We start from the raw sequence: 25,468 nt of genomic DNA, 5'->3' as shown, positions 1-25,468 counted from the left end.
GCTGTTGGTTTCGGCAGAAGAAACACTGGCCGTAGCTCCACTTTTGCCCATGGTTATGGCTGCCACTGGACGCTTAGTACAGTGCTCCTCCTGGCTTGGGGTAAGGCTCTGGTTGTGATCACCCTCATTTCTGGTGCTCCAATGAAGCTGTTACTGGTGCTCTTTGCTGCCAGGATTTACGGTGCTCTGTTGCAACCAGTTGTGTGACATGGAGCTACTGCCGATCTGCTTAGTGGTGGAGGGGGGTGAACGGGTGAAAATGGCAAGTTGGGGGGAGCGAATTAAAAGCCAATGCACGGATCCACCTAATAATAATTCTTTATTTATATTCGGCCTACAGATTACACATCGCAAAGCATGACTAATTGGTCCCTGTCCCCATGGGGCCCATAATCTAAACGACCTACCTGTATGTTTTTGTTGAGTGTGGGAGGAAACTGGAGGACCCGGAGGAAGCCCTTTTGACCTGGGTGGGTTTAGAACCCAGGACTCCAGCGCTGCAAGGCAGAAGTGCTACCCATATTTCTAAGAGCCATTAAATATAAACTATATTTTGCTTAAAGGAAATCTACCGCCAGGATCAAGGATTGTACAAGCACACTTACATATTGGTGTGTGTCCCCTTAGGCAGCAAAATGCAAATGCAAATGAACCCTAGGGGCTCCAGGCTCAACCAGGCTATGGACCCTGGAGCCCCTCAGGTTCATTTGCATAATTTTTAGGCCTTTTTTTTATAAAAAAAAAAACTTATGAGAAAGGAGCTAAAACAACATTCGATCTTGGCAGAATGGTCGCTCCCCACTATGTACGTGTACTTGGTTTACAATCCTTGATCCCGGTGGTGAATTTCCTTTAACGTGGGCAGCAATACGAGGGCCACTCCTTAAATGATGATATCAAAGATGGTGACTTTAGCTTTGATATACAGTTTGCATGTAACACATAAACTTCCATTCCCTCGCATCCCCTGGATAAAAAGAATGTTCCGCTTAGAAATCATTTGTCCTATTTAGGAGAATATTTCAGTCGAGATTGGGAAAGATAGAGCCCGAAAATGATCGAATCCTTGACACAAAGCACAAGGGAATGAGATACTGATACATATTCTCTACATGACACGAGGCCTTGATAACACAAATTCAACTATTTTTCTAGCATAATACTTTGATAAGCCGCACAGTACATACATCGAGAGATGATGGAGTTTATGCTTTCCGTCAGCTGTAATTCCAGGACTTATCTCTATTTAACAGTCTGTGATATTGCTAATATAGTGTAAGGGAAGAGATTACATAAATCACCCCGCCAGATAAACATGTCACCCCGTACGCATGTGACTGCAACTTTCTCTCCTGCTCAGCTGGGAGTTATAAGTTTGCTTTTATTGCAGCCACTGTGTTTTATTGTTTTTAGGACGATACAGTCGGAGCGGAACAAGACGTATTATTTTGACTTTGTTACACAATATATCCAAGTTTGAAAGGGAAAATGTAATAAAATCCATAATGTCCAATGTGACTAATCATCTGGGGTCATAATGCGTGAAATAAGTGCTTCCTCTTGTAGGTCTTTCTACAGTATAAGGCTATATTCACACGACTGTATGGGTGATGTATATGTGCCGTATATATGTCCCCCATATGTCCCCAGTATGGGAGCTGTACAGTGCACCACACCTGCGGCATCCATAGCCGGAAGAAGGATATCTTTCCCCGGTATACGGCACCGTGCGCCCTAAATCACTATGGAGAGGGATGGGGGTGAACAGGGCTCATGCCCTCCTCCTCTCACCTGCACCGACGTGTGCCCGCCATGCTATGGTGCAGCGGACACACATCGTGTGAATGTAGCCTAAGCTTGGTCATATTATAATAGTTTGTATATCTGTGTGCGTTCTATTGTAGTCACCGAAACACTTCCAAACTGCTACCTACAGTACTGTAAGTCCATGCAGAAAGCTGGTGTGCACAAGGCTCATGATATGCTGCCTGCTGCTGTGTAAAGCATAGTCTTAGGCTACATTTACACAAATGTATGGTGGACGTATAAGTATAGTTTGCGGTACCCCATACACCGCAATGGCCTCTCAGCGCCGTACAGTGGCGTTATGGTACAGCACATGTGTGGCACCACACCGTTCCATAGCTCGTAGAAAGATAGGACATGTCCTATCTTTTGACAGAATATGGCGCCAGGCCCTATGTTATTCTATGGAGAGGGGAGGTGGTGAGCGGCGCTCTTCCCCTCCTCTCCGTGGCACCGATGTATGCCGGCCGTACTACGGTAGCCTTAAAGAGGACCTGTTAGCTGTAACAACTGCAGATACTTATTAAGGTAAGTAGCTCCTAGTGCTACAACAGACGCAGCAGTGTAACACTGCTAGCGTTATCGGAAACCTTCAACAAACACTGCCACGCTGTACAATAGAGGGGGCGGTCCGAGGGGGGGGGTGGTCCGAGGTGCTGCTTCATCCCCGCACCGCTCCTTCTACTCCATAGGCTTGCGGAGACTGCCAAGATTCATGCGGCAGTCACTGCCCCTAATCCCGCCCCCTCATGAATATGCCCGACCGATTACAGCAGTTTCTGTTAACATTGTAACACTGCTGCATCTGTTGTAGCACCAGGAGCTGCTTACTTCAGTGCAGTTTTTACAGGTGACAGGTCCTCTTTACGTCTTTCTTTGTTCCCTATTGTCATAGTTTGGAATGACCTACACATCCATAAGAACACCTTTTGTTGTTGTTCGGTCAGAATTCCATAGTTAATACCTTCTCATTATGGGACATGATAGGATCTGTATGGAACAGAGATAATTCTTGGAGGCTACGTCGCTTTACAATGGAATCCAAGTTTTTGGACACTTGTTTAGTTTAATTTTGGTGTGAAATATATTGGTTTCAACCAAAGTGCGATCCAGAGGCCCTGAATACCTCTTTCCAGAATACATTTTACCGAATCTTGTTTTTGGCCATTTTGAAAAACAAACTTCAAATGTCCTGGATTAGCCACACCCCATGGCTAATCCAGTTTTACCTACTCGTAATGTATATAACCTGTATGGACCTGTCTTACTAACCTTTCCTCTTGCCCTTGCCAATCTACCAAAACTTGACTTGCCTTTCTACAGCCTAACAACTGCTTCAACCTGATATCTGAGAGCGATGTGGGGTATTTATCAGGGGTTCTGCACCATGCCAGTGCCCACGATGTGGGGAAACAGCAACAGCTTACGCGTTTCGGACGGATTGGCCGTCCTTAGTCATAGCCGTGGTGTAGGGACCCTGAAATAATTGCAAATGGCAGCTTATTTCTAGAACTTGCAATTATTTCCCCCTTTCCCCCACCTCTACGCCCCTTCTTATGTCCTGGTTTTTACAAAAAAAGGCTTTTAAAATTATGCAGATGAAACTGAGGGGCTCCAGTCTCCATAGGTGTTACTGGAGCCAGGAGCCCCCAAGGTTTATTTACTTTATTTATAAAGCCATTTTTCTTAAAAACAAGGGCTTGATAAGCTAAAATAAGAGCAGATCCTGCCAGAGGGGGCACACACCAGTATGTCAGTGTGATTGGTTTACAACCCTTCATCCTGGTGGTAGATTTCCTTCAATCCCCCTGTCTACTCACTCCTGCTTTGACTGATCTGGTGTCTCCTGTTATGTTGCTCTGAGCCTTGCATGTTGGTTCCATCAGATGGTTTATTCAGTGGTCCAGATTTATCAAACATCAAGGAATTTGTCTTAGTGCAGTTTGCCTCGCTAAAGTGCAGGGTGCGCCATATAATTCAATACTGGCACAAGGACTACTATTATCTGGGGCAATCTGCACTGCTCGGGAAGTCTGAAACAGTTATACCTTTTCTTTTTGGTGCACCATTAGTGTAGAGTGTGCAACACAATTCTGTCGAGTCAATGGGGCTCCATTACTAAGGGTCACACTGCTCACTTTTGTCGGACTGTGCACCTTTATAAGGATTTGCACGGCTTGTACAGGTATTTAAGAAGTGTGTGATTGTGGTGCACATGATCCTTTGTGGCGCAGTTGCGCTGGCTTCCATGCAACACAATTTAGGGGGAGTGTCGTCGGACGATCCGACTGATTCGGACTGAATATCGTATTTAATTTTTAAATTGTGTTGCAAGCCCAAGCACGTAGGTGCACCACTAAAAAAATGGTGAACTCTGTTGGATCTGAGCGGGGAAGCAACACATGCAGGATATCGGGTGCACAATCTTGGTGAATCGTGGCACAGTACATTATCGTCGGACAATGCACTTTCGGTGAACTCCTCCAGACGGGTAAGTAAATGTGCCCCAGTATATACACACCCTATACACATGCACATCACAGATACATATACATCACATGTATGTCATATACATATTATGTAGTACAATGTGCAGCATCATATGCATATAATAGTGCACATTTTCCATTCTTTAGTGTCAGGTCAGATGCCTGGGCCCCCTGACACTGCGGGCCCCATAGTGGCTGCTATGGCTGCTACCCCTTTAGTTAGGCCCCTGATCCACAGCCACAGTATAGATGTGCTAACTGTATCATTTATAATGGGACATTATACTATAATATTACTTTGCATTGAAAAAATTGGAATTTGTCCATTAATAACATTTCACAATATAAGCAAATCCTAATTTTTTACCCCTTCATTCTCCTTTCACTACTCTGTCCCATCTGCTTTGAATCTCATCCAATGCAAATAATATTAAATGGCCTGAAAAAAACCTTTGCATGTAAATGTCATGACACAAAGTGACAACGCTGCAATGCAGAACATTGATGTCATGTAATTATTGCATCGCTGCAGCGTTACAATTCTTCCCCGAAACCTACAGCCACGGAGATTATTTACAGCTCGCCGGGATGTCTACCTCCTCCCCAATTCCCTTAATAAAAGAGACACATTGTCATAAACCTTCTTTCCAAAGTCCCAGGTAATAATACGCTTCCGGTATAGCATTTCGTTTGCTGGGTCCCATTAGTCGAGATTTCAGCCCTCAAGACAAACACGTCAGGAACAGGAAAACTAACAATCAACTTCTGGTGGCTCTTAGGACTTGGATGTGTCAAAAGGCGTAAAATACAGTCTTTAAGTGACGAGTCCTCCTTAGGTTCTTATGGCTCTCCTGGCCCGCACTCTTCTTTACATGCAGATATTCATGATGGTGCTGGGCATTGGTGTCTCTCTTCTCAATTTTTATGCTTAATGAGGCTGAGCTGAGTTAATAATGGGTATAATAAGTAATGACTCATTGTTTTGGGGCCGGTGTCTCTGTGTGCGATAGAATAGAGGGAGCAGGGGCTCCGATGCTATCTGTTCAGGCCTGTCACTTGCAGCTAAGCAGTGGCACTCATCAATAAAAGGCAAGATGACGGATGAGTTCATTTACTACTATTCCTCCGAGTGAGCGGCTGCCTTTGCCTTTCAATGGACTCGGAGCTTCGTCGTCTCGAGCAGGACAGTTGGGAAGCATGGTTGGATGAGGAGACGGCCATTTGTGCCAGCAGCTCCTTCTGCCACAAACAACTGCTCTCCTAAATCAAATTATAGGCTTTGTACGGAGAGATTAGATGGATACGTCCTGACAGAGGCGTCCCGGGGGTATCATCCACAGCCACAGTTTAGATTTGCTAAATGCATCATTATTAATGGACATTATACTACAATATTACATTGCATTAAAAAACTGGAATTTGTGCATTCATAACATCGCGTGATGAATTATTCAAAAATAAATTTTGTAATGCTTTAGTTAAGTCAGAGAAATGGAGGGAATTTTCCGGAACAATAGTTATAGCTGATACTATGGGGCACATTTACTTACCCAGTCCAGTCGCGATCCCGTGGCGCGTTGTCCGACGAGGATTCGGGTCTGCCGGGTTTCACTAAGGTCGTGCGCCCCAATATCCAGCAGGTGTCGCTGCTGCGCCAAGGTCCGCCGGAGTTCACCTTCTTCTTCCTGGTGCATGTAAGTGCTTGATATTGCAACACATTTCGTTTTTTTAATTCCGCGCTTTTTCCGAATCGGTCGGGTTGTCCGACGGCCATGGCCTCCGATTTCTGACGTGTGAAAGCTTATGCGGATGCTCCAAAATCCGATTGCGTGCGCCAAAATCCCGGGGCAATTCGGCGAAAACGGAAATATTCGGGAAACCCAACGAAAGTGCGTCGTTCGGACTCTTAGTAAATGAGCCCCTATGTGTCAGGAAAGGGGGAAGTAAAAATTCCAGCATAAGAAGCTGTCCAGTATTATCTAGGTTACAGATCACCTGACCTGCTTTCCAAGATTTACAGTTCAGCAGATCAATCGGATTTTGGAGCATCGGCATAAGCTTTCACACGACAGAAATCGGAGGGCGTGGCCGTCGGACAACCCGACCGATTCGGAAAAAGCGCAGAATTTAAAAAACAAAATGTGCCGCAAGATCAAGCACTTACATGCATGAATTAGAAACTATGTATAGCTGGGTCCACCCTTATTACTGGAGAGGTCGTGCATCTGGTAAGTGGGGATACAGTCACTGTTTTTTTTCTCTCCGGGGGTCTAATAGTCCTTGTGTTCATCAAACTTGGTCTCATGAGTAGAGATAATTATGCACGGTTAATAATGTTCCTTGTGTGCAACTAGAATTGGACTTATTTCAGATTCTCTCTCGACAAGAACCAACAGTTCATCCAAGATTGGACCACCCTTCTGCTTGACGCATGTTGAAGTTCTAATCAATTGTACTTTTGGAGTGACTGCAGAAAAGCACATGGTAGATTTCCTTTAAGATAATCCCTGAGAATGAAGAACCAGTGATCCTTCACATGATCCCACAAGGCCCAATATAGGTGCCAGTTATGCAAAAACAAATGATGCTTTATTCGCAGTAAGGACTATGGGGGACTATCCAATTCTCCTGATCAATCTAGATCCCAGTGGTTAGACCTCCGGTGATTCTGTAGGTAGGGAATATGTCTTTCATAGGACAACTTTCAAAGTATGATCATTTTTTCTCATATAAACAGAATGGGGCAGATTTACTTACCCGGTCCAGTCGCGATCCAGCGGCGCGTTCGCAGAGGAGGATTCAGGTTCTGCCTGGATTCACTAAGGTAGTGCGCCCGATGCCCACCAGGTGTCGCTGCTGCGCTGAAGCCCGTTGGAGTTCGCCGGAGTTCAATATCCTATTCCTGGTGCAGGTAAGTGTGTTTTTAAAAAAATATGGCGTTTTTTCCGAATCCGTCGGGTTTTCCAACAGCCACGCCCCCCGATTTCAGTCGCATACGTGGCGGTGCCGATGCGCCACAATCCGATTGCCTGCGCCAAAAACCCGGGGCAGGCGATTCGGCACAAATCGGTAACTTTCGGGAAACCCGACGAAAAAATGCGATTCGGGCCCTTAGTAAGTGACCGCCAATAAATCTCAAAATACCCCTAAATGGGTAGCTGCAAATTGTATTTAGGTTACTTTATGCCGATATGAATTTCCTGCCTCCCTTCTATGGTCTTTCCATGCAGATAGATACATTTCCATACTTAAAAAGAAAATCTACCATTAAAATCTATCATTATAAACCAGGGACACTTGGACACTGTGACTGTGGTATCTTCTGATCCACTGTGGTGAATGTGGTATCTATGTTATCCATGTCCTTCTTCCTTCTAAAATCAAATTTGATATGCTAATGAAGCAGGAGCTCTCTGGGGGTGTTAGCAGAGCTGTTGCTTCACAGTCTGTTACAATGAGAAACAAAATTCTCACGCAACCCTCTGCCTTCAGACCTGGGGGTTTAGGAAACACCCACTAGAGCCTTTCAGGTACATTACTATAATTTTAAAAGTTGATTTTAGGTGGCAGGAGGCCATGGATAACAAATATAAGCAGATACTACAGTCCCGGTGCCTGGATCTATGAGTAACGTCCCTGGTTAATCAGGATGGGTTGTGATGGGGGATTTGATGAGGTTGGTGATATTTAACAGTCACACCTCATATATAAGGGTCTGTAAAGACCTTTTTCTTATAAAGATGAGGAACCCCGTTACATATTTAGCGTTGGGTCCAAATACTTCACAATATTCCGTAGGTTTTACATCCCTCCAGGTAGTGAAGATAACTCAAGGTAAGTGATAAGTACAATCTCGCAGACCATGTCGAGACTTGTAGTTGCCGATTGCCCATTGATGAGACCCGGGGGTCCAATTTTTATATTTTCCGCTGCAGAACCCATTGCCATTGTTCATTGTGACACTAACTATTTATATGCCATCCGCAATGTGGAGAGACGGTACTTATAATTTGGAATAGACTCTTGTCAATATTGCCTTCTGCGATAAAACACATTTTCTGTCCTTCAACTAAATTGTCAGTTTATTTGCTTTAGCTTTGGTAGATAGCAGCCGCAGAATTAGAATCGGCCAACCATTGTACTTTCCAATTGTTTTCTCTCAAATGTCCACCTTTTATTGGGAGATAAAATCAATGTGACATTTTCAGTAAAACGATAACTGACAATCGCCATCTTTCTTTAGTGCGCGGAGCCCGCCGGGTAAATATTCTCTCGTTACTCTACAATATTTATGTGCAAAAGTAGAAAAACTTGATACAAAACTACAAGAGTAGCAGCTGCCGCTTAACTCCATCAGGCTCCATTGCTAAAATTCGAATAAACTTTGTATAAATCGCTATTCCTGTCTATATGACACTTTTTCTGGCCGTTATTTAACTTGAAATCTGCTTTTTCCAGCAGTTTTTCCTTCTCCAGGCTCTACCTGTGATTTTCAGTTCTCCATGAGAAGAAGGGGGAGACCTACCTGCTGTGACTGCTGGGTGTCCTCTCCTCCCCTCTCCATAGAATCGGATGTAATCTGACACCACAGTCACTTTCTGTCCGTCTTGCTAGCAAGATGGCAATCTAGAGATTTTAGAGAAAAAAAATTGATTAGTTGGGGGGGAAAGTGAAAGATTTTTCAAAGTTTTTGGGAAACTTACTTTTAATGTGGCCAAAAATGGACCAAAAAGACAAAGCCACTGAAATGATGAAAAACCAGACTGAATCAGTGGCAGGAAAATAACAAGCTGCTCATGAAAATATTTGCACCACATATTCTTAAGATACTGTTGTAATATGCAGAAGATTATCCCAGGGTAAATCTATACAAATAAGATCCACAGGTAATGGGGAACAGTATGTTGGTGTCTGTAACATGCACCCTTAAATTATTTAGCAGTGTTACCAAACGTGAAAATTTCTGTGACTCAAAAATTATTTTGGATTCTCTCATTATCACACAGATCGTCACCTACACCCAGGGGTCTGGGACCTTTATGGCTGAGAGAGCAATGAACCCTACATATTTTAAAATGTACAGTTGGTCCCCTACTTAAGGAAACCCAGCTTCCAGACAACCCCTACTTACACCCTACTGTGACCTCTGGTGAAGCTCTCTGGAGGTTACTATAGAGATAGTAGATAAGTAGCCATGGCACATGCCCTCAATAGATAGGTAGCCACAACATATGTCCCCCAGTACATAGGTAGCCACTGAAAATGCCCCCCTAGTATATAGGTAGCCACCGCACATGCCCCCAGTAGATAGGTGGCCATGACACATGCCTCCCAGTAAATAGGTAGCCATGACACATGCCCCCAGTAGGTAGGTTGCAACAACACATGCCCCCCCAGTAGATAGGTAGCCACGGAACATGCCCCACTTTTAGATAGGTAAATACGGCACATGCCCCTAGTAGATACGTGGCCATGGCACATGCCCACCAGTAAATAGGTGTCCATAGCACATCACCCCAGTAGAAAGGTAGCCAGAGCACATGCACCGCAGTAGATAGGTAGACACAGCAAAAACATAATAATAATAATAGTCACCTACATGAGATCCCTGCAGCCAACTTCTTGTCACTCCCACATTCTTCTATATGACTCAGGTGCTGCCGTGGTCAATTGATCGTTGCTGCTTTCAGTGATTATTGCCATATGCATCTTAGATGCACACAACATCAATTGCTGTGCAAGCCAGATATAGCCATTAAAAAGCCACATCTCACTCATACAATAAAGTTTAGAAATATTAATGTGTTATGTGTAAATACTAGGAATATAGCCATATGACAGTCATGAAGGGGTTAACGTACTTTTGTGGTTAAAACATACCAAAAAAATCTCAATGGAGTTCAAAACAATGGCATAGTATTTTAAAAAATAATAAAAATATATATATATATGTGTGTTTAGCAAAAAGACTTAATCCAAAATCTATGAATTATATAAAAAATCAAAAGTAAAGACAGTTTTATTTCTTTTTCCATTCTGAAAAAAAATCTTTAAAAAATTTACAAACAGTACAATAAATTATATTAATGAGGAGGCAATAAAGACCAAAGGGAAAACCGAAGGAAAAGGCAGGGTCCAGGGTTGGAGTGGCCCGGTGGAGGAGCGGAGGATCCTCAGGGGGGCCCCGGCACCTGTCTCTGTGGCAGGGGCCGCTTCCCTCTTGGGAGGCCCCTGCCAGTTCTAGTAATAGCACATAATGTGGCCAGCATCGGCAGCTTGTGTACTATCACCGTACCTAATGTGATCAATGGAGTCAGCATCTGTAAAATGTCGATGCCATTGACTGTCAAGTCAAGCCCCTCAGGCTAATTTTCATGATTTTTTATGCCTTTTTTAAAATTAAAAACAAGGGCATAAGAATATAAAGAAGACCAGATTGTACCAGAGGGGGCACACACTAGTATGTTAGTGCTTGGTTTATAATCTATCAACCTGGTGGTAGATGCCCTTTAATTATAATTGGCATTATATAGGTAAACTATAGAGGGGCTATATACCAGTTCATTAGTATGGGCACCGTATAAGGATGAGAGGGGGCATTATATAAGTATATATAAGTGTACATTTATTGGATATATGCAGGGGGCACATTGTGGTTTTGTTATTGGGAATGTGTGTTTGATATATATGGGGGGCACAGTGAAGTCAGTTAAGTTGTGGGTGGATATTATTTAGGAACACATTTTGGTGACATTATACTGTGACTGTGGTTTTCTTTAGTTACACAGAGATGTGCTGCAGGAAGCTGAAGACATCAAAACAATTGGTGGCAAATTCTGCAGCAATAAGTCATGATAGGGAGAAGTCTTCATCACTTCCGGACCCAAAGGATAAGGTGTGAGGCAACAGATCCCATTGGTACTGACACTTACATCCCTGACCAGAGCTCAGCCTCCATCAGGAAGCCCAGGAAACCAGGGGTTAGGCTGCTTTCACATGGACGTGTGCCCGCCCGGCCGTAGCATGAGTGAGCACATGTCAGCATGTTGGAGAGGAGGAGGGATGAGCACTGCTCACCCCTTCTCTCTGCATAGGAGATTAAAATGCATTGGTTGTTCTTACGGCCAAAGATAGTGAAAGCTCTATCTTTTGTGCGGCCACGGCACGGAACAGTAGAAACAAGTTGGGCTCATCCAACCGATTCCGGCACCATAGCCATCTATGGGGGGAGTATATCTGCCCACAAATTAGCAGCAAGATATCCATGTCCCTGATGCTTGTGTGAATGTACCCTAACTCTTATACCATCCCCCAACATTAATGCCCTGAAAAATGGTCACTGCAGCCTCAGATTACAAACAGAGAGCCCTGCACTGGAAGAGGGGGAAGGTGAATACTGTGCTAGTTATTTCACCGCCTCCTAAAAATTCCCAGATCTCATACTCATGCATTGTAGGTAAAGTTTTTATGTAGCAGTAGGGTAGGCCCCCAGAATCAATTTTTTCCGGTGGGCCCCAGGTACCCAAGTCCAACCCTGGGGACATCTTATGGGTCCACTACTGCTCTGGGGCCTTCACCTACAATATCTGCACCAGCCCTATGCGCCATTATATATCTACCATTAACCGGCCCCTAAAAGACTTTGATTCACCTGTATACATCTACATCTGACACAGTAACAAATATTGTTACGGTTACTGGTTCTATTCTACCCAAGCTCTTCACTTCCATTACGACCCGTCTTGTCCCTTTAAGGAGTTCAGCTTCCCAATTCTAGTGGATACATAAAATAATGTTTATTCATTTTCAAGAAATCAAAAATATTTAAATAGTCGAAAAAAAACCAAAACAAGACAAAAAAATCTCATCATAACGTTTCGTCTTCAGATGAACTGAAATTTTCAATAAAGTTTGCACATAAAAGCCCGGAGCAATAATAGTTTAATAGTCAGGAATAACTTTTTTTTTTCAAAACAAACAATAATATAAAACAATAAAACTGAAATATAACCTAAAATTACACGTGAACCAATATACCCACCAGGCGTTTCCAGTGTAGCATGAAAGTGATTTTGGGTAATAAATTGATAATCAAGTTCACAGCCGTTTTATAAGGTGATTGTTATTATCTGTGTTGCGCCGTTCTGCTCGGTGTTAAAGTCGGCGCGGTGTAATTAGGGGCATTTGGTTACAACAGGTTGTTAGGAGAACAAACACTGAAATGTAGGATGGAATAATAGGAAGGAGTCAAGAATGCAGAACAACAAATAAAACTTTGTAGCGTTCTACATTTTACGCCGAGTGAGTGTAATATCGGGAGGAAATGATCAGAGAGATGTTACAGTACATGACCCTTGTTTGACTATTGTCTGACACCCATGCATTGGCATCATTTTACTTCCATGGTGATGGGGCAGATTGACATGAGAATATCCCCCCACTGACTAAAGAGATGGATTCTAGGGGGGGTCATTAATATTGTTTTTGTCTTATATTTGTGACTTTTTGTTGGCTCATTTGCATATTTGCACAAAAGTTTGTGACTTTACCATTTACCTAGCAATGTTAGACACACAAGATTTTTTTCAGTGTTGCAACTGATAAATCTTTAAAGGGGTTGTCCGAGAGCGTAATAAAAAGAAATTTGGTGGCCAGGAGTGGGCTGCTTAAAAAAATAAACATTTACTTACCTCCTGGGTACCTCAGCATACAGCTTCGGGCCTTGGTGGCCGGCCACGCCGACGTGGAAGCTGTACACAGCATGGTTTTCCGTGCCCTTGTTTGTTTACATGGGGCACGGAACGGAGAGATGGCAATTCTGAATGCCGGGAGGAACCGCAGAGGTAAGTCAATGTTTAGTTTTTAACCAGCCCCCTCCCGACCCCAATGTTTTTTGAAGCCCTATGACAACCCCTTTAAAACCCAGAAGGGGAATGCATAAAAAGTAATAATTTTGGCACAAATCGCAGTAGATCGGCACAAATAGTACTAGGGCGCTAGTGTATGATGGTAACCCGGCCCCGACATGCACCGAATCTATCAGAGGCTCCAGCCACCTGGTAAAGCCTGTAGGGGCACTTCTACACCAGGTCTGACCTGAATAGCCTGGATGGGTGCAGGTTATAGGCAATGTGAAGGTGCAGGGAAGGAGGTACCCACACCGGCACAAAGCGTGGCCCAGTACAGCCCCCTCCCTGCCCAACCAAAATAGCTCTTTGTTGAGAATTAGTAGGTCTGTCCCGACAGACACGGCACTGCTTCACTTGGGAATGGAGTAGAGCTGTCCTTGTTGTTGAGGTCTCTGTTGGTTGATGAGCCAGCCTGACAGAGAACTAAGCTGGTGATTTGTAACAGCAGGGAGCTTAGCCTCCGTACCCCCTGTGTTTGCTGGAACAAGCTCTTGTCTGTTTCTACTTCAGCTTTCCTCCCAGCCTGGTGCATGTGTTGCCTGACTCTGGACCTGCTCAGCTGCTCAGTGCCTCTGATTGCTGTTATTCGCAAAGAGAAGAGAAGCCATGCGGAGCAACGGGCCGAGCAGGAAGGTGAGTATGCAAGTTAACTTTTTATATGCTTGTGCTGAAAAACTCGGCTTATACATGATCATACACAGTAACCAAAATGAGGACTTTTATATCAAAAATCTGGGTTTTTGAGCACTAGAGAACGTTATATAAACCAAACATACCTTGAGAACATTGTAGCGACACTGATGCGGAAACATTTCTTGTTTCATCCCTGATCCGAGTCGTTTTGCTCAAAAAAACAACTATAAATTCTGGACCTTGGGAAAGCTGGATGTATACTGGCTGCCACATTACATGGAGCTTCGTGAACTCTCCATATAGGACTAATCAACCTGAGCTGGATGACTCATACACAGCTATTGTATGGATGGTGCAGCTATTGATTACTTCTGTCTGTCAGGCACAACACAGTGATTACATCATTGCCTCATTATCATAATTTTATAATTGTTTTTTGAGCAAATCCAGATGAGGGATTAAACAAGATATGTTTCTGTATCAGTGTAGCTACAGAAGTCTCAAGGTAGGTTTGGTTCATAATGCATGAAATCAAATGGTAGATTTCCTTTAATGTCTATTTTTTTGAAGGTGCATTGTCCAGGTACTATATGTCGGTTTGGATATACAATATAAGGTGTTAGGTTTGATTCATGTTCTATGTCTATACATGTGTCAGTGTAAATAACGGAGCATTATCCTCCACACAATGGGCTACGCACAGTATGTATCAGACTCTCGTACATAGTTTAACCTGTAATTACTACACACAGGAGCCACAGACAGTCGCTCCAATTTGTTTTACAAAGGAGGGTAATGTAGCAATGACTGTTCTTATTTCCCAGGTTTCGATGCCCTTGTAATTTATTTTATTTTGTTTACAATACATCTCGGCCCCCCCGAGTCCTCGCAATACTGAATAGTGAGTGAAGACAGCTACACGCGCTCCCCACTGGCTCTCTGCCTTTCAGATCTGCCCTGCGGTACTTAACAATGACAGTATAAAGGATTTGTGTACAGACAAACCTGTAGATTGGGGAGATTTCCAGAATAGAAATTCAGTTTTTTTTTTGTTTTTTTTTTACTTTTATATCATTTATAAAATCTGTTGAAAAATAGTCTGGTTTTATCTTTCAGATATCTGATATAAATAGTCGATTTCTTCTATAATTACATACATAAATTGCTCATACATAAATGTAATCATTTAAGATAATATATCAAATATTAAATATTATATAAAATAATATACCGTATATAAAAATATAACATGTAATATCATTTTTTTATAAAAAATGTGTATTTTTATTACTTTTTTTGTGTTAAATGTTGGGACAATAAAACAGAGAAACAGAAAAACTCAATCTACAACATAAAATATCACCAACAAATCCGGGGCAGACCAGGGAAATGCAGCTGGGGGTCGAACATCAATATATCCAAAATACTTACCTCCTCGTTCCCTCTCGGTGTGTTGCAGGCACATCCTATGTTATTGTTGTATCAGGAGCTTGGATATCGTGATGGGTAGATGTGCCAGGCCGGTGCGGCCATAATCTGCAAGAGTGGAGCTTCTGCTCCCCTGTAAACAAACAGGGGCATGGCACGGAGAGACCGCACTGTGGAAAACCGGGAAGGACAAAGGAGGTAAGTACATGATTATTTATTATGCAGGACCCCCCCTCCTCCCCGGACACTACACTATTTTTAATTGGTCACGGACAATTTACTTTTAGTTGCACATATCTTCCCTTATTTACTCTCTTGGATGCACTTTCCCAGGAATATGTGTCATGAGATGATCAGCTTTTCAAAACAACAATCTTACTGTCAGGATTTTACCAATAAATAGATTTTTATTAAGTCCAGACAAATAAGGAGATACAAAATAAAAATAGGAAACAGTAAAAAGTTCTAGGTGCGAATAGTTGTGGATTCGGGCTAAGGGTACACAGGTCTCTGACTGAGGTTATGCAGGGCAAAATACAGGGTAGAGTTCACACCCGTTTTAGGGTGAACCAGCATATTCAGGGATCCAACACTGGCAAAGACAAGTTTCCAATACTGGGAAAATCAGGAAACAGGGTTCCAGTATTAGCGGGTGCAAAAAAAGGAGCCAAAAACATGAACCAAGGAGACCACACCACACATCCCAGAGGCAGAGGTGCACAGAACAAACAAAATAACAAGCCCCCATTGAACTTAGCAGCAGCAATTTCTACATCCCCCAGGCCCGCCCCCCCAGTAGCCGATTGGCTAGGTCATGTACTACAAAAAAATAACCCTTGCCCTCCAAAGGTTACGTCATCGAAGGTGATTTTATTGTGGCACATATGTAACATTTTGACCTTGAAAAACTTTATCTAACACCAATTGCCAGGGTAAGAGGGGTGAGCAGAAAAAGCGTGGCTGAATGGCACCACCATGCCTGGGGAAATGGCCATTAATGCCGGCATTGGTGCTGGCATTCAAATTGCTGGGGCCGCATGCTGCCACTGTCATGTTGTGCGATTGGAGCCAGCATTGGTCACAGGTGTTACTTGTGGGGTATCTGGACCCAAACAGATTTTCAAGAATTTTAATAGGTTCACTCATCACTTTTAAAAAATTCCCATCTCAGACTTTCCCATCTCAGAGTACTTGCAGGATCCAATGCAGGTAGGAAAGCTCACAAAAACAGTTTATGCAATTCCATGGGAAATCTAACTCCTTTATAGAGATGAAAAAATCCAAGATTCAACTCTTAGAAGCCTTATTGAATTTTTTAATAGATGTGGTTAAGATCCAAATTTTATTGGTTGTATTGTCCTGAAAATTGGTATAGGACACCCTTAAGTCCTCTAAAGCACATGTTTTTTTGATTCTTAAAAAAACCCTCTTAAACTTTAGGGTGGATGACCGTATTAGTTAGCTGCCACTTTCAATGAACAATCATTCCGGTAGAACCACTTTAACCCCTTAATGACCACCTTATCAGGTTTTTACAGCAGTTAGTAATGGTTCTACTTCTGGGGCAATCCCTTTCTTAGGTGCCGCATCATAAATAGATTTCAGGACATTGGGGCAGATTTACGTACCCAGTCCAGTCGCGATTCAGAGGCCCGTTCTCCGACGAGGATTTGGGTCTGCCGGGATTCACTAAGGTCTGTGCGCCCGATGTCCACCAGGTGTCGCTGTTGCGCCGAGGTCTGCCGAGTTCATCTGCTTCATCCCGGTGCATGTAAGTGTTTGATCTTGTGACCCATTTAGATTTTTAAATTCCGCGGTTTTTCCGAATCCGTCGGGTTGCCCGACGGCCATGCCCCCCGATTTCTGTCGCATGAAAGCCGGCGCCAATGCACCAAAATCCGATCGTGTGCGCCAAAATCCCTGGACAATTCAGAGCAAATCGGAAATTGTCGGGAAACCCGACGAAAGTGCGCTATTCTGACCCTTAGTAAATGAGCAAAACACCTTGGATCGGAAAAGAAAAGACAATGGGGCACATTTACTTACCCGTTCTGTTGACGCTGCCAATCCAGGATGTCCGTCGAGGATTCGAAGCTGCCGTGTTTCACTAAGATCGTGCGTCCAATTTTCTGCATGTGTCGCTTCCCCGCTGAGGTCCGCCGGAGTTCACCTTCTTCTTCCCGGTGTATGTGAGTGATGATCTTGCAATACAATTTGATTTTTAAATTCCGCGGTTTGTCTGAATCAGTTGAGTTGTCCCCCCCCCGATTTGTGTCGCATGAAAGCCGTCACCGATGCACCACAATCCAATCGCGTGGGCAATTCAGCGCAAACCGGAAACATTCGGGAAACCCGATGGAAATACGTCCGATGAACCCTTAGTAAATGTGCCCCAATGTCCAAATATTTTAATCATCCATCACAAAAAATGATATTAATAGAAAGCATGAACCCCAAATGTATGCAAATAAAATCGACAGGTCTTTGGTGACAGTTATGGCGCTTGGAGGGTGGCTTTGTAAAATATGTTTTCCCCCTAAACATATTTAATTATGCAAAAAAAGGTCATTTAAAAATAAATTCTAAATTTGGTATCGCTTTATATGCATTGACCCAGACAATAAGTTATTGGAGGTAATTTACTTACCCGTCTGGAGGAGTCCACCGAAAGTGCATTGTAAGTGCATTGTCCGTGTATAATGCGCTGTGCGGGGAGTCACTAAGATCGTGCACCCGATATCCTGCATGTGTCGCTTCCCTGCTCAGGTCCACGGAGTTCATTTTCTTCTTCTTCCTGTTGCATGTAAGTGCATTGTCCGTGTATAATGCGCTGTGCGGGGAGTCACTAAGATTGTGCACCCGATATCCTGCATGTGTCGCTTCCCTGCTCAGGTCCCCGGAGTTCACCTTCTTCTTCTTCCTGTTGCATGTAAGTGCATTGTCCGTGTATAATGCGCTGTGCGGGGAGTCACTAAGATCGTGCACCCGATATCATGCATGTGTCGCTTCCCCGCTCAGGTTCACCCTCTTCTTCTCTGGTGCATGTAAGTGCATGTCTGGCAACACAATTTTAAAGTTAAATCCTGCGCTCAGTCCGATCGTCCGATGGCCCGCCCGTCCAATTTCTGTTGCATTTACTTACCCGGTCCATTCGCGATCCAGCGGCGCGTTCTCTGCGCTGGATTCGGGTCCGGCCGGGATTTATTAAGGTAGTTCCTCCGCCGTCCACCAGGTGGCGCTGAAAAGCATCGGAATGCGCTGGAGTTCACCGAGCCGGGCTGAGTGAAGGTAAGTGCAAGCTCCGCAACAGATTTTTATTTTAAAATGCGGCGGTTTTTCCTAATCCGTCAGGTTTTTTCGTTGGCCCCCCCCCCCCAATTTCCATCGCGTGCATGCCAGTGCCGATGCGCCACAATCCGATCGCGTGCGCCAAAATCCCGGGGCAATTCAGTTGAAATCGACGCAAATTGGAAATATTCGGGTAACACGTCGGGAAAACGTGAATCGGGCCCTTAGTAAATGACCCCCAAAGTGTTAATCAAAGTTTACCAGTAGGGCACATGAAACCGAAAATTGTGTTAATAAAGAAATTACTTATTCCCCCCCTAAGAAAAACAATACCCCATACAGCTATAGTGATTGAAAAAAGAAAAAAAATAAAGCTTGTAGAATGAATTGATATAAAAAAAAATAGCTGAAAATGGCCTAAGCACAACATAAGGGGTTAAGATTGACTGTAAAATAAAACACAAGCAATAAAAAAGACCTTACAGTAGAATTTACATTCACATATAAAGGACAGTGTTTTCTTAGTGTATATTTGTTTAGTTGGTGGTGGATTTAGTTAGGGACATTGTGATTTTGGGGCGATGGATTTCCCTGTCTGTGCTGCATGTTGTATGTTCTGTTCTCTCATAGAGGAGCGTGTTATGTCCTGCTGATATTTTGTATTATTTAGTAACGTGCTGTACTCTGGAATGTACAAGTACATTTTTGGCTGATGTGGACCCTTTGCTGTTCCGAGCCTGTTATTGTCAGTCATGGCTTTGCGCTATGAATAATTGATGTTGTAAGTTCCGTTGTGTTGCAAATACTTCGAAGTTTTCTTCCGTCGGTTCTGGACACTGTTGAAAACACACAAAAAAAAAAAGTGAAAAGGCAAGAAATTTTTGAGACTTCTACATTGTTTTCGTTGACTTTTTTGTGCAGCGCCAGCAACTTTCACAGCTTATTAGATATTTCATTTTATTGATGTTTAAAAGAAAATATGCAATAAAATATAGATTTTTTTTTCATGTCTGTCCATAAATTGAATTCCTTGGCGTTTTAAACATTTGTTTCCATTTTCTTAATATATTAACCCATTGGCTCCCCCTTAGATTCTTAAAAGAAAATGGATATAATCATTTGTCTTCACACTACATGTTGTACACTGAAGTCTGAACTTCTGAGCTGCGACCTTGCAATTACTAATGAGGGGACCCATTCAAATTCGGCCGATTTTGACCAAACTTGAATTTAAAAATTCTGAACCGGCAAAGTTGGCAGAGGCTCCTGATGATGTCGTGGGGGAGCAATTATCCCCAATTATATTCCCAAAATGTTGGTGCCCTGTACCGCTGGCAGGTTACTGCCACTGCATGTTCGGAGCCATTTAAATGCCAATGAAGACTTTGCATTTAAAGAGTTAACGTCCACCATCAATGCCAGCACTTATTGAGAGTGTAAACCACGGGGGAAGTTCAGCCAAACCCGGCCCTGATCCCAAACTTTTAATAAACAAATTTTTTGCCTCCGGTCCACTACTTGTCATCAACAATGGCAACCCATTAATCCTCATCAATTAGCTTCATAGCACAAATGTTAGATTTAAAAAGCTTGGATACCCCTTGCCAACCCATTGGCTTTGTACAAATGAAAGGATGCTAAAGAGTTTCCATCAGAGCCAGAGGCAAAGCTTAATGGACTGCCAGTGCCACAGCAGAGAGGAGTCAGACTAGTTAAGGTAAATTTGTATCTGCTGCTCTATGTTTTAGTAGTTATGCAGAAGTTGCATCCATCACCTTGACCCTTTTTTATACCAATGTTGAACTGTTAGATCTTGGTCTTTTTGTTGCTTCCAATTAATTTTAGGTCCACCCAGCAATGGAAGCGCATAGATTACTACTATACTATAGAACTTGTCTAGGGATATTTTATTAAAATGATTAAACTGGAAAACCTCTTTCAAGTTTATTAAAGGGGATCAAAATTTACAAATGCATCTGAGCTTATTATGAACATATTGTGAAGTAAGAATGTTGCCGGTAAATTATGATATCTTTAAAAAAAATTGTGAAGTTTCTTTGTTTCAGTTGAAGGGAGGTCTTCTGGGGGGTATTAATATAATGAAACTAATCACATTCAACAGTGGCTCCCAATCAGTTACCACTGATGTCAGGAGTAGCGATGAGTGGACTCAGACCGCAATGTTCGGGTCCCTAAGCCCCAACCTAGACTTCAGCCAAACATTTGGTTTTGAGCTCCGTGTTTGGCCTCAACACCCACCATTAACATCGGTGATCAATGTCATTTTAGCTACTTGTAGATGAATCCGACTCGCCAAATACGAATCCCAATGGGTCTGCTTATCCTTAGTCAGGAGAGATGCTAGAAGAAGAGCACAGTGGGGTATCAAAGCACCGATACCAAAGTAGTGAGGGAGCAAAATATAGAATACCACTTTGAGTATAATGTGACCTCATCACTAATAATTTAATAAATCACAGGAGTCTCCAATTAATGTAAAATAACAATTAGTGGCCATCATATTCATGCTATGGGAGTCCGGTCTCCAGTTGGCTCCTGACCAGCTTCTACCAGGTGTCACGGTTTACAAGGAAGCAGGAAACCGTATAATGAGAGCAGCAAGAACAAGGTAAGCCGGGAATGGGAAAGCTCTAAGGCTAAGCTAGTCCCTACCTGCGGGTGATGGTCAACTTCCCCAGACTAGCTCCAGACCCGACAACTTCTCTCTCTGTGAACACGAAGACCGTTCCAGAAAAAAGACTTAAAGAGGACCTGTTACCCTCAAAAACTGCACTAGGAGCTGCTTACAAAAGTAAACAGCTCATAGTGCTAAAACAGATGCAGCAGTGTTACATTGTTAGCGTTATCAGAAAACTCTGATAATGCTAACTAACACTGCTGTGCTGTACACTACACCGCCCCCTCATGAATATACTGGACCGCTTTGAGGCGCTATCTCTTCTCCGGACCACACTGCTCGCTCAAATATGCCAGCGGTGACTGCCGCACGTCATGCAGCAGTCACCGCGCCTAAACCCGCCCCCATCATGAATATGCCGGACCGCTTTGAGAGCGGTCCAGCATTTGTAGTACACGGTAAGTATAGATGTTCCTACAGAACAGAGCCAGGGATAAGCTGCAGATACAACATTACCTAGCAAATACTGAAAGACAAAACCAGCCACTCCTGATAGGATAATACAAATTAATATTGCTGAGACCTAAAAACAGCAGAAGGTAATGCAGAAACACCAGCAACAAAAAGACAAGTAAAAACAACCAGGCAACATAGCACAGTGTTAGAGAACCGACTAGAACGGCCGCAGGACGCCTTTCTGAAAGCATGAAGTGCTGATGCCTTATGGCTACTGATATCACTGTAACTGCCAAAAGATGGATCACGTGATGGAGCAATGGATCAAAAAAATATGTGAAGTAGATATGTCTGAAATATGTAGATGTATAGATATACTGGTAGTCCACGCATTACATACAAGATATGTCAAGAGAGGTCCGTCTGTAACTAGGGGTTGTCTGTAAGTCAGGTGTCCTTAAGTGGGCATTGTAAGGGCAAGCATGGTAACCGGCACAACCAGGGACATCGAAATATCAGGTGAAGGATGTTCTAAGGTTATGGCCATGTCCCATTCATTTGTCTTCAGAAGACGTCTTAAGAAAACGTATTCCGGACTTCCAGTCAAACTCGGAGCCCATGTTTCTTGGCCTCATCACTTAGATCAATGACCATAAAACCAGTATTAGAAACAACATTCATTTCATTGCATTGAAGGGAACTTTATACTGAATAATGTCTGTCTTGAGAAGAAAGTAACAAAGGTGTAAATTTGAGGAACCTTTTACTCCTGTGATAGCACCTGCCCTGAATCAATAGTGAGTGCGTTAAGGCTGCGCCGTAAACATGTTTGATGGGAAGAGCCTCGGCTTGTGAGCTTTCTTATACTATTGTTTAGTGGAACACATTTTATGCTTTCTTCTCTACGACTCCATATTTTTTATGGACATAGAATATGTATATACGTTCCTATGGTATCTATTCACATCACATACATTGTTATCCCGAGCCCTCATCCCCGTCCTCCATAAATGTCAAGATAATACAGTATATACAGGATTTTTTGTTTTATTTTGTTCTTTTTTAGGTTGTGTTGTTAACGGGTAATAAAAAACATATTATATATCCATATCCAAAATCATTTTTTTTCTAATTCTGCATATTCTTATATGTTCTCTATTCAAGTATTCCTCTATTTTGAGCAGAGGAAATAAACCGATCCAAGGGATAGGTAATGCTTTTCTCCCCATGACAATATCCACCATTTGCCTTGATTATTTTTATGGATCTGGAAACTTTGGACTTTTACAGTTTTTATTATAGGGTGTTTAGCTGATTGCTAATACAGATTGTCTCTGGTTTACGTACAAGGAAGGTTCTATAGGTTTGTTCTTAAGTTGAATTTGTTTGTAAGTCAGAACTGATATATTTTACGAGTGTATCACCAGGAGAAGTATTTTTGTGTCCCTGTGTGTTTAGGAATAAGGATTAACAATACACCTTAACTGCAGGCACTCAGGATCCACAGAGTTTGACCAGGGGTCACAGTGGGTAGAGTGATCCGTTTATAACTAGAGTTTGTAAGTCAAGTGTTCTTAAGTTGGGGCCTTCCTGCACAATATACTGTCACTGGCAGGGTCTAGTGTATTTTAAAAATTACAGTCCTGGGAACCTGTGAGAGTCTCCTGGCTTTAATGACAAGTGGCTGGCAGCACCGTTGGGGTGCTGTGGTGGCGTTTGACCTTAGAGGTTGGCATTGGCCCCCTCCATTCATCTCTTAAAAAGTGTTGTTATGCTCCCAGGGCTTTATCTTTCAAAAGGAAAATGGGTCTTTATTAGAGATGAGCGGGTATACTCATCCAAGCTTGATGCTCGTTCGAGTATTAGAGTACTCGAAACGACTCGTTGCTTGGACGAGTATCTCGCCGGCTCGATAAAGAGCATTTAGTTAATGAAACACAGTGAAGAACAGTGAAGAATACAATAAAACTGTGAAAACAGGATCATCAAAGTGAAGAACACAGTGAAAGAACAAAGTGAAGAACACATTGCTGTTCTTAACAGTAGTATGTGAAGAACAATATGTGTGAAGAACACATTGTAGATGTTTCCATACATCTGCAATGTGTTCTTCACACATATTGTTCTTCACATACTATTGTGAAGAATACCGTTCGGCACACGTGTCTTCGGATAAGTTAGCAGATGTACGGAAACATCTGCAATGTGTTCTCCTTCAGTGTTCTTCTTTCAATGTGTTCTTCACTGTGTTCTTTCAATGTGTTATTTCAGTGAAAACATCTGCAAACATCTGCAATGTGTTCTTTCAGTGAAAAATGTTCGAGTCTCCCATTGAATTCAATGGGGTTCGTTATTCGATACGAGCACTCGAGCATCAGGAAAAGTTCGACCTGAGTAATGAGCACTCAAGCATTTTAGTGCTCGCTCATCTCTAGTCTTTATCACCCCTCTATATAATATCAATGACAAAAGTCATATCTAGGTCATGGAGGTGTAGGATAGTCCCACTCCCAAGGTTTGTGGGTTGAGGCTTAAAAGGGTTTTCCCTAAAAGAAAATTCTCAGATCTCAAAACCCTAGTGATGTTTACACAGTAAAGATAATTTTAAACCCCTTACTTTATAATTTACAATTGGCGGGGACTCTCTAAGCAGACACTTCATGATCCCTCTGTGCTATGAGATGCTGTGTGCTGACAATGTGCTTAGATTATGAGGGCACAGGGTTTATATATACTTTAATTTACGTTCTAAACATTCACTAGTATCTGACACATTGAAAGAGGGATGAGACAGATGAGAGATGAGATTCATGAGATGCATATTAGTAACAATGACACACTGTCAGCACTGCTATAAATCTGCTCTCACACTATCAGATCTGATATGCCTGGGGGGGATTTATCAAGACTTATACTGGAACACAAGGCATGATAAAGTTGAAATTCATGGTTACTATTTCCCCCCTTTTTAGCAGGGAGTTCTTTAGGCGACAGTCGTTTTGCACCGTCAGGCGCTTTCTGTAGCCTCTAACTTGTGGCGTCCTCGTCTGCCTATTGATGAAGCATGGGGTACCTCACTGCCTTGGTAACCAGGTAACTATGACGATAGCTGCCATTCAGAGGAAACCTACACGATAACGTGCGGCTAAGTCATAGAGTATTAAAAGCATACAGGGTTAAAAAGATACTATTTTAGCCATCATTAGTAGCTGTCATCTACGATAGCAGGACATTTTTTAAAAGTATTTATTTCCCGTTTTTTTCACCCTATTATCAATAGCAAGAGCATGATCCTTTTTTTTTCTGATGCAAATGTGTCTATGACATTATCCCTTTCTTTTAAAAGATAGAGGGGCAGATTTACTTACCCGGTCCATTCGCGATCCAGCGGTGCGTTCTCTGCGGTGGATTCGGGTCCGGCCGGGATTCACTAAGGCAGTTCCTCCGACCTCCACAAAGTGTCGCTGCTGCGCTGAAGAGCATCGGAACGCACTGGAGTTCACCGAGCCATCCTGGATAAAGGTAAGCGCATGTCGAGCGACACTTTTTTTTTTTGTAAATGCAGCGTTTTTCCGAATCCATTGGCTTTTTTACGGCCACGCCCCCTATTTCCATCACGTGCATGGCGGCGCCGATGCGCCACAATCCGATAGCAAAAATTCGGGTAACCTGTCGCAAAAACGCAAATCGGGCCCTTAGTAAATGACCCCCAGAGTATATTTATGACTACAGGCGGTCCCCTTCTTAAGAACACCTGACTTACAGATGACCCCTAGTTACAAATAGACCTCTGGATGTTGGTAATTTACTGTACTTTTGCC

This window comes from Engystomops pustulosus, chromosome 1 (assembly GCF_040894005.1).
Source record: "Engystomops pustulosus chromosome 1, aEngPut4.maternal, whole genome shotgun sequence".
NCBI lineage: Eukaryota > Metazoa > Chordata > Amphibia > Anura > Leptodactylidae > Engystomops > Engystomops pustulosus.
The sequence above is the reverse complement of the archived record's forward strand: the minus strand, read 5'-3'. Positions refer to the sequence as shown.